General features: G+C 36.4%; 1 long non-coding RNA gene across 1 annotated transcript; it reads right to left on the reverse strand.

Annotated features, from left to right (window-relative positions):
- Nucleotides 1–373: 373 nt before the first annotated feature.
- On the reverse strand, nt 374–4,566 carry LOC131908054 (uncharacterized). The gene is made up of 4 exons (XR_009378530.1): nt 4,418–4,566; nt 4,060–4,094; nt 819–1,475; nt 374–450 (listed from the first exon to the last, which is right to left on the reverse strand). It is a non-coding gene; the product is annotated as an uncharacterized LOC131908054 (long non-coding RNA).
- Nucleotides 4,567–9,129: the final 4,563 nt, after the last annotated feature.

Genomic DNA, 9,129 nt, shown 5'->3' on the forward strand with positions numbered 1-9,129 from the left:
TTCCACATATATGTCACCTGTAAATACTTCAGAAGGTGGTTAATACCACTGTTTTCCACAAGTGCTCCTCTAAACATTTATAAATATTCTAAGAAAGCTTTCAGCTTTATAATGTTTTGAGTCTACAAAGGACCACAAAATTTTCCATGATGTGATTATGACATTTCATAGAGGGTCTTAACTTTATGGCAAAGCTATGTTCTAGATTGGTTGCTGTTTGAAGGATATGTTGCATATAACTTCCAAAACTGCCTCTTTATTATTATAGGTTTTGAGTATTGCCCTACAGATTTGCTCATTACCCTGTTACTATTCTGCAAGTAAGAAGTAAACTTTGATTTGGTTTATTTCTTAAGTTTTTTTTTTGCCTTACCATTAATGTAGTAATTAGTATCCTGAAATATATTGTTACCATATAAAATCTTGGAATATGGTGTATTGTTGGGTCAGCTGAAATAAAGAAGACAAAAATTGGGAATGGAAAAACCACTGGGTATCTATATCATATAGTAATGTATATTGGGTAAAACTGCACATAACAACCTGAAAAGCAGAAACACTAAGCCTAAGCCTGCCAGTTAAAAAAAAGCCTTTAGAGAGAGTCAGAATATTTGAGTGTCATTTCATTGCATTTAGCAAGACAGCAAGAGGAGCTAATCACAAGGAAGACTGGTGATTTCTACGTATAACTAATGATGCAAAGCCTACTGATTCTATACTCTAAAACCCCAGTAAGAAGGCTGACAAACAAACAAACAAACAAAAACAAACAAACAAATAAACAAACCCTCCCTTGGCCCTCCAAGTTCCAATACTACCTTTTCATTAATGAAACTGACTCAGTGTAATTGAAAAGATAAAACTGAAGAGGCCAGGAGTTCTCTAGAATGACAAGGGGAGGTGTTGGGAAGTCTTCCTCCTAATAAAACATTTTTGAAAAGAAATCAAAACTAAACAAAACTAACCCAAGATTTGTGAAAATGGTCCTATAGACATAATGTAAATTAAGAAGTATTTCTCTCAAAACCAACTACGTTCTGATAAAGAGCAGGCAAATCTGTGCTATGTAAGCCACGAACTGCAGCCTCCCGTGCCCCTCTGCTCCACTCAAGGAGTGGTGTAGACATGAACCCTGGTTTCTTCCCTTTTTCTCTTCCAGAGAAGTGCAGATGGGAAGTTATTTCCCATCCAGTTGCGGCGACTTTGAGGCTGCATTCTGAGCAGGTGTGGCTAAGACACTCTACTGTGCAGCACCCAATGATGTCATGGAGCTCCACCTGTGATGTGGTACTGCCAAGAACTTTGGAGTTCTGGCTGCACCAGTCTTGACCAAACAGAGAGTTCCCTATGGAGAAGGTCAGGCAGAAGAGACCTGAGGCTGGTTGCCCTCATACTGCCAATCATTTGGTGCCAAGTTCCTGAGTGAGTAGACGTAGAAACGGGGCATTTCTTCTGCTTTCTTCAGCAGAGAGGAGCTGGGAGAGAAGAGAAGCAAGCCACTGAGTTGTCTTCAAATGTGATTCAAAGTGATTGACGTTACTTGAGGAAAAGTTGAAGGCTAAGGTTATTCTCTAAAGGAGTGATTAAAAAATCGATGCATTTATTGATAAAACAGAAATGTTAGTGTAGAAAATGGAACAAATGCATGCTTGCTCACTTTTCTTCTTTGTGCTTCTACTAAAGATGTCAAGTTATGTAAAGAAGAGTGCCTATTGAGTTTTGTCATTTAGAGACGTAGAAGGTGTGACAATAAAACAAAAAGTAACACATGGGAAGAATGTAGCAGGAATCTTAGAAGGTCTTATTAATAAAACCAAAACTCAGGCCAGTTATTGGGGTGAATGCTGGAAGATCAGAGAAGCAGAACAAGCCATAGCTACCTCACCTTGCCAATTCCTCAGCTGATCCTGTTTCCTCAGACTGGATGCCTCTGAGTCCTCATCCAGAATGAATCTCAGCTGAACTGCTGCTTGAAAGCCTGAAAGCCTAACCAGCCAAATGCTTCTAGTTCCTAGTCTTCACGCCTTATATACCTTTCTGCTATCTGCCATCACTCCCTGGGATTAAAGGTGTGTGTCACCATGCCTGGCTGTTTCCAATGTGGCCTTGAACTCACAGAAATCCAGAGAGATTTCTGCCTCTGGAATGCTAGGATTAAAGGTGTGAGTGCCACTATTTTCTAGCCTCTGTATCTAGTGGCTGTTCTGTTCTTTGACCCCAGATAAGTTTATTAGGGTGCACAAAATTTTGGGGAACACAATACCACCACAGAAGAAGGCATTTCTTCTTACCCTGAAGTAAAAATGCAAACCTGAGGCTAGTTTTTATAAGTTAAAATGCATGTGGTCTTTGTTCAATGTTTCTGAATTTGTATATCTTCTATTGTTTCTTTGCTGTTAATAGTTTTTTTATTGAAATCAGATAAAATCGAAGAATTTTTTTTGTACTTGTTAAGACTCAGTATGTGTCTTAAAGGTGGTCTACTTTAGAGAAAGTTACATGAACTGCTGAGAAGAATATATACATTCTGCTGTTTTGGGGTGGAGTATTTGTAGAATGTAAACTTTAAAATGCATTTGATCTATAATGCTATTGAAGTTCAATGGGTTTTTGAAAATTTTTGTGAGTGAGATTTGGGTATTGAAATCACTCATTGTATTTAGCTCAGTCTATGACTTTATATCAAATGGTGCTTATTTTATTAAGTTAGGTACACTAACATTTGGTGCATATATGTTTAGGAATGGATCACTTTCTTATTAGATTGGAATAGAACATTTTTTTTAACTTGTAGAAAGACATTTATGAGAGTCACACTGCTTACAAATCAAGAACTTTTACCTGCTGAGAGCCATTGCTCCAACCCTCAAAATGAATTTGAAGATATAAAATATTAGTATATTAATGAAAATTAAAATATCCTTGCAAAGACACACCAAATATAATGAAGACATTGTGGTACTGTGTCAGAGACACAGAGGTTTCCTAGTGAGATCTGAGCTTGTTTTACCCAGCAACGCTGCATAAAGGGATGATTGGACCACGGGTGTGTTTACCAGGTGTTTGGAATGGTCTGCACTTGACTGTGTGGTATGCTTTGATGGCAAGGGGGAGGCTTTTTGCCCCACCCCTTGGCATTGTTATAAAGCCCTTTTGAAGAGACAGAAGGGGCCGGTGGATTTTGATCCAGGTCCTCCCAAAGCTATCCTGTGTTTCTGTCTGTCTCCTCTCTACCATCTTTCTATCTACAATTTTCTTACCCCTTTCCCCTCAAGAGCACCCTGGAAAAAGTGGCAGCAGGCCTCCCACAGTACTGGTATTAGGATTCACATGTAGAGCTACAGAATCCAGTTAAGTATTCAGTAATAAACACATTTCAGTGTTTACTTGTCTGCCAAGTCAATTCAACAAAGAAAGAATAATTTTTTTCAAAAATCATCCTGAGACAACTAGATCTCTACGTGCAAAATAAAGAAATTATGCTGACTTCGCAGGGTATCAGAAAATCAACCAAAGACTTATCAAGTGTCCAAACACAAGTTTTAAAACCCTAGAAGAAAGCATGGGCATAAATGATCAGAAACTTACATTTCACAATGAATTCTTGGATATGGTCCCAAAAGCATGAGCAACAAAGAAAAATGGTATGTAAATTTAACTTAAAACGGACTTTGAAAAGATAACCCATAGTGGATAAATATTGTTTATCTAGTTTGGGAATTGAATCTAGAATAATACAGAAATCTCACAAAAAATAGTCAGAAGAACCAATTTTTAAAAAAATGGTCAAATAAATGTACTAGACAGTTCATTAAAACAGATACATGAATACATATACAAGAAGCATTCAGTCTTACTAGTCTTCAGGGAAGTACCAATCAACAATTGCACTACTTCATACCCGAATAGAATCGCCACAATCAAAATGCCAGACGATAACAAAAGCAGGAGAGGATAAGAAGAATTCAGAATACTCAGACACTGTGATAAGTATATGAACTAGTGCAGGCACTATGGAAACATTCTGATAATTCTTCAAGTGGTTAATTACAGACTTACCACATAATGGGATAATTCCAGTTCCTTATATGCATCTAAGAGAAATGAAAAAAAAAATGTTCACAGGAAAAAAATGAACATGAGTGTTTCTAGCAACATTATTCACAATAGCCAGAGAGTTGAGACCATTTAAAAATCTATCAATTGGGGCTGGAGAGATGGCTCAACAGTTAAGAGCAGTGGCTGCTCTTCCAAAGGTCCTGAGTTCAATTCCCAACAACCACATGGTGGCTCACAACCATCTGTAATGAGATCTGGTGCCTTCTTCTGGCATGCAGACAGAACACTGTATGCATAATAAGTAAATCTTAAAAAAAAATCTATCAATTGATAAATGAATAAGCAAAATGTGGCATACCCATGCAACAGAAGATTATTATTCAATCACATTTCATCGTGAAAAAGTTTTGAAAACTTTATGCTAAGTAAAAAATGTCATTAGTAATATATGGCTCTGTTTTTACAAAATGTGAAGGACAGATCAAACTATAGTGACTGACAGTAGGATGCTGTATAAAATTAAGAGGATGGAACGCAAGGGGCACTTTCTCTGTGAGGTCATAAAACTGTTCTAAATTATTGTGATGATTGTTAGAAAAACATCACATCCACTGAAATAAACTTGAAAGGGCCAACTGTATGTTTTAGATGTCCTCATGTAGCTACACTAAGAGGAACAAATGATATGGACACTAACAGACAAAATAAGATAAAAATTAGTATGAGACAACACAGTCTTAACTAAAAATAAATGGTAAATGCTTACTGGTGTAACTGAGTAGAAATACATACCACAGCTGACTAAGATTTTAACAGATGCACATTTCCAACAGAATGATAGTTACAGTCTTATTGAACTCTTATATCCTGCCCCATTACAACTTATCGTACATTTCTCTATTTTTTTCTTCCCCTATCCTCTGGCTTGTAAAGACCAATCTCCAGGGTGATCATGGAAGTCTTTCACTGATGATGGTTACACTCCATCATGCATTTCCTTAAAAGGATACTGTGAAGCAGTGCTCCACCCATATGGATTACCCTTGGGGCAATATTTGAATAACAAGAATTTTCTGGAATTGCATTGTTAATTTTCCTCAGAAATGGCCTCCCTTAACTTACATAACTTTTACATTACCCCTGCACTTGCTGAGTCTGATATGTGGTTATCTCTGAGTATCCCTTTTGCCCGTCTGGTTCATACACATTCTATACATGGAGGATTCCTCCTTGACTGTTTAAGGCGGTCATTCCATCTTGAGTTTTGTGTCTTTCTTCTCGCATTTCTGGCAGTTTCACTCCTGGAACTCAGTTGTATTGATGATATATCTGTAATATGTATTTAGTAAACTATGAAACATAAAGAATTTGCTCTCTAGGAAGTTTAAGCACTGAGTAGTACTGGCTGAATAAGTACATATTGTGGCTATATAATTTTCTTTTCCTCATGCTATATGTTTGGGAAGTTATAGCTTTCGTGTGTGAAGGGTAAGAAATGTATTTAGATCTGTAATGATCTGTCTGGTTGTGTAGACCTTCTTATTTGGTTTTGATTACCATTCAGTAAATTTGATAGATAACAGCAGAACCAATTGATAATATTCTATACATGACCTATACACAACTTTGGTTTGGTCCTTGTATCATATCAGTAGTATATTGTAGCATTTCCCCCAGTCTTTCAACTTGCAGTGCTAGAAAAAAATGTCGAGAAAGTATTTAAAAAAAAGAGTGTTACTCATTTAAATAATTTATTTTTCAATCAGGGACATCGGTGTGATGATTAATACGCTACATTCATTTTCTCCTTTTAAGAAACCTGGAACAAACAGGCTTGTGCAGTATATATATATAATTCATTTAGGTGTTGAAGTCTGAGCCTACGTTTGTAAGAGAAAATTTCAAAGGAGCCATAATTAATATGTCAGTTTAGGAGGAGAAGTGGGATGCAGGGGTGGGAGTAAATGGATCTACCTGATGTTCTTGCAGTATATGTGTGGAAGGGGGGAATTAGTCAGTGTACAAGAAAAGAGCCAGCTTTCCAATCTTCTTTCTTTGAGTTTGTGCCAAAGTAAGCAGGTATATCTGTGAGTATCTCCATCTGGAGGTATGGAAAGTGCAGGTTAAGTGTGATGGGCTGCAGTACATTTTGAGAGAGGATGTCTGAAAAGCATATTAACCAGGAAGGCCAAACTTGTTTTATTGCACTACGCTGTTATTTTCTCTGTGAAATAAAAGAAGGCCACTGAACATCCCCATCTCTTAGTTTCTCTCTCGATTAAAGAGAATTGACAGATGTCCCTTTTACACCCCACCTATTAATACAATGTGATATACCAAAGATAGAAATGCCATACAAACCTGTGTACATCTAGAAAAACTAGATAGGTATTTGTTTTTTCCAGAGATTCTGAATTCCAGCATCACTGTCAGAAGATTTTGATATTTCATCTGGGCATGAAAGCTCTCTGGGTTTTTTCTCAGATTGCTCTTCAAGTATTTTCGATAACATTTGGTCAGTTCTGTTCTTTTTCATGTACTTTGGATCAGTAATAACTTCCATCCTATCACTGTGACAAAACTTGTTGGAACTACCCCAGTAAGAAAGTACTACTTAAATTTTTTTTAAATTTAAAATTCTGGATGATTTTAGAGTCATCATAAGGATGAATGGCAATGATCCCTTTTCTAGGCTTTTTGCCCAGAGATTTCTTCCCTGTTCTAAGTTATTACTGAATCATAGAAGAGAGGAAGTCCAAGGTTTTCCAGGGGATACTATCTGTATACTGTGTTGGAAAGGAGAAAGCTGTAAGTTAATCACAGAACCTGACATTTTTATCCATAAACTTAGAACTTAAAAGTAAAAGAGTATGGGGCTCTGACAGAGGAGGCATGCCAGTCATAATGGTCAAACATTGGTGGGAGTTGTTTCTGGTTGAGATGCTTTTTGTTTTGAGTCACTGAGGACTGAGCTCAGGGAATATCACAGTTAGTTTGTCACACTCTTCTATAAGCTGCAAATCCTGTGTATTCTGCCCTTTGTAAGAGGTTCTTGGATAACTGGTGGACCTAGGAAATGAAGTGAGAGAATATGTCTTCCTTTGAGGGACATCCATTTAATGTGAGGATGTTTAATCTGAAAAGGAAATGCTTCTTGGGAGTCATTAAGTATAGCTGTAATGCCTTGTCTCAGGCAAAAGTAACAAACCTAAATAATCAGGAGACATAGAAAAAGAATCTAGGAAAAAAATTAAAAGGAGAAATAATCTAGATCTGGTAGATATATAGTGCAGAAGCAAAGGTTAGTGGAATAGTAAGGAAGAAACAAAACCCTTTGAAATAACTGTCATTGTTATTTGTTGAGATCCAGATCCTTGAGTGACTGTAGTAAATATTAGTCAGTCATTTATTATTTTAGAAAACAGTATAGGAAAGGTTAGCTCTAATTTCAAGGTATAAGGAAAGGTTGGGAATGCATGCTTCAAGATATGAAACTTCCATGTGGACTATCTGGACTCATTCTAGGACTCATCATTCACTGACTAGATGTCTTTGATGTTCAACAACTTTGATCTGAATTGTCTCTTGTATGAATTACAAATGATCATAATGTTTACTTGGTAGGGTTGTTGTGATTATTAAAGGTAATCAGTAAGTGATTATTGTGATTACTGTATGGCTTTTAGCCTGGAGAATGTGTGAGATAGTGTTCTACATGTGGCGTAGCAGATTTTTAGCCTACAAAAGAACATTTTAGTATAGAAACTACTTTTATTTCCTTCACTATTTTGAAATATTGCAAAAGCGATTATTAAGTTCTCAGTGAAATAATTTTTCAATTTATATATGGAATAGCTGCTAATATTTTGCTATATTCTGTGTGTAGAAAATGGACTTAACCTTCTGTTAAGAAAAGGATGGTCACAAAATAAATGTGAGGATGATCAAAGAACAGACTGAGCAAAATCAAATCACTTTTCAACTCTATTATGTGTGTGGCATTTGTATACACATTAAGATGATCTCACCTTCAGAGTTTCTCTCTGTGGCTATAAGAACATGTACTCTTTGACAATGGAGTGGCAGGACTTAATTCTGTCATCAGTCACTAGTTCAAGTTAACAGTTAATTGATTGAGGAAGAACTGAAACACAAGGACTGGATTTTGTTGATATTAATATTGGGAAGGTTTCAAACATATCTTGCCAAAATGAGAACAAGTATCTGAGAACATAGACACAAACATATCCAGGGGACATTCACATTAGCAGTCTTGAGTGTCTAATTGATTTAGTGTCATTTAGCTTGCCCTTACACAAACAGGTTTAATTTTACAGAAATTTGCAATTTGTAATATAGAAACCACACTGTCCATGAGCTACTAGAAAATTCTGTTTTGCTCCTTAATAAATTTTGGTATTACAAAACTCTTAGTCATAACAAGGTACTTATAGTTCAATGCAATTTTCCTTCTTTTTCTTTTATTTTTTTTTAAAAATGAAGTTTTAAAAGCAATAAAGCCCTTCCTGCTGTAAATTCTAAATCTTTTTTTCCTAAGGGAAGATTAATTTGTAAATATGCTAATGGATTTGTATAATATTAAACTTTCCCAAGAAAAATTATATTACTTCATATGAATGAACACATCTATCTTACTCAGCTTAGAAACCAATGGTTAAACCCTCTCCAAACTGTTGCCTACTGTGTGTCTTATAACTAAAACGACTGCAGGCACACCCACAAGCTTGGCATTTCACAGCAAATTTATTGGATGAAATTTTTCAACCTTTTTATTGAGTTTTCCTCATTTAGCTGTATTGGAATTCTAGCTAATAAAATGCAACTCCTCTTACAAAAAGGTGAAAAAGTAAACATTCTGTTCAAAATAGAAGGGTTTTCTAAACAGGAAGTAGGTTGAAAGAACAAATGCTTGGTGTAAAAGTGTTACTGGTGGTAAGGGTGCTGCGATGGACATGTTCCCATGGGCAGCTTGCCTGAAAACAGCAGCATGACTTCTTAGGTTAGACAACGTGCTAAGGGCTGTGCTAAAGGCTCCTGGGCTCAGACAGG

Source organism: Peromyscus eremicus, chromosome 4, assembly GCF_949786415.1.
Source record: "Peromyscus eremicus chromosome 4, PerEre_H2_v1, whole genome shotgun sequence".
Classification (NCBI taxonomy): domain Eukaryota; kingdom Metazoa; phylum Chordata; class Mammalia; order Rodentia; family Cricetidae; genus Peromyscus; species Peromyscus eremicus.